Genomic DNA, 1369 nt, shown 5'->3' on the forward strand with positions numbered 1-1369 from the left:
AAAAATTTTTTTGAAAAAAAAAAAAAAAAAAAAGCCCCCTTTTTCCCAGGATGTCTTTACTGGAGATGGGAGAAGAGATGGAGTTTTCATGTAACTAGGACTTTTAGTGGCCTGCTCTGATATGCTGGAATCCCTGAGACATGTATACAAACTACACCTCAGGCCCCATGAGTCTTGTTAGATATGTCAAGCCTTTGATATTAAAAAAATACCTCTGAAATCTATTAAAGATTAAATATCTATTGCTTTATATATCATGATCACTATACTTTTTGCTATAGCTATTTTAACTAGCAGTACCAAATATAACTTTCCTTTCTAAATTCATAACAATAAAACTTTAAAGAAATTTTTTAAATTACAGATAAATAATAATTACAAGTGCCTCAGTTATGGCACAAATCACCAAGGTGGTCCCTGAATGACTGAAATGCAAGAAGCACAGCCCCTTTCTCTGGAAAGAAACAATGAAGGGTACCATCATTTAGACTCCAAAACAGAAACCTGGCAGGCAGCCTCTGCTCCTCTCTCTCCCTTCCCCTTCAGCCCATTGCAGATCCACATTGAGTCTCTCCATATAAGAAAGATTCTAAGTAGTGCTGCCCTTCCATGACCATTCAGCCTCCAAGGCAGCCCCAAGACACTTCTGTTACCCTAGGACCCAATAGAAAACAGTTTGAGAACCACAAGATAAATTTCAAACCATGTGATTGGGACTTCCAAGCTAAAAAGATCTGAGTTGGAGTCCTATGTCTCCCACTTACTAGCTGTCTGCCCCTAGTCATGTCCCTTACTGTTTCTGAGATTGAATTTTATCATCTGTAAAACAGCAATAGTAGATTCTAGCAACAGGGCTGTTTCAAGGATTAAATTAATCATTGTGTATAGGGTGATATAACATTGCTTCTGGCTCATAATAGGCATTTAATGTGACTTTCCTTACCACTGTATACAGGACCTCCTGCCATGATTGGCTTCTACCTACCCCTGTTTTGAGCTTCATCTCTACATGCATCCCCAAAACTCCAAACCTTATGCTGCAGATATACCCAATTACTCACAGTCCCTCAATCACAGCATGCTATTTCAGACTTCCAATCTCTTGACCAATCTCACACTGATTTCCCTTCTAGAAATGCTCACCCACCCATTCGTCTAACAAATACTTTTTCATTCCCTTAATTATATCCTCCTTGCTCCTTAGTCTCCTACCATAAAACATTTTATTGCATCAGTTTGCTCACAAGTCTATCTCCTACTTAGGACTATGAACTTCTAGAGGGCAAGGGACCACTTGTCTGTGTATCCTCAACCTCTAGCATAAAATGGAGACAATAGTAGCTGTCCCATTCATGTTTAAGTGACTATG

General features: G+C 38.9%; 1 protein-coding gene across 1 annotated transcript in view; it reads right to left on the bottom strand.

The window, feature by feature from the left end:
• The window catches only part of LOC104995986 (transmembrane 9 superfamily member 2-like), a gene marked incomplete at its 3' end in the record, with an annotated part of 12704 nt that overhangs the window by 9294 nt on the left and 2041 nt on the right, over positions 1 to 1369 (bottom strand). The window lies entirely within an intron of this gene.

The sequence above is a fragment of the Bison bison genome, unplaced genomic scaffold (assembly GCF_000754665.1).
Source record: "Bison bison bison isolate TAMUID 2011002044 unplaced genomic scaffold, Bison_UMD1.0 scf7180017851150, whole genome shotgun sequence".
NCBI classification, from domain to species: Eukaryota; Metazoa; Chordata; class Mammalia; order Artiodactyla; family Bovidae; genus Bison; species Bison bison.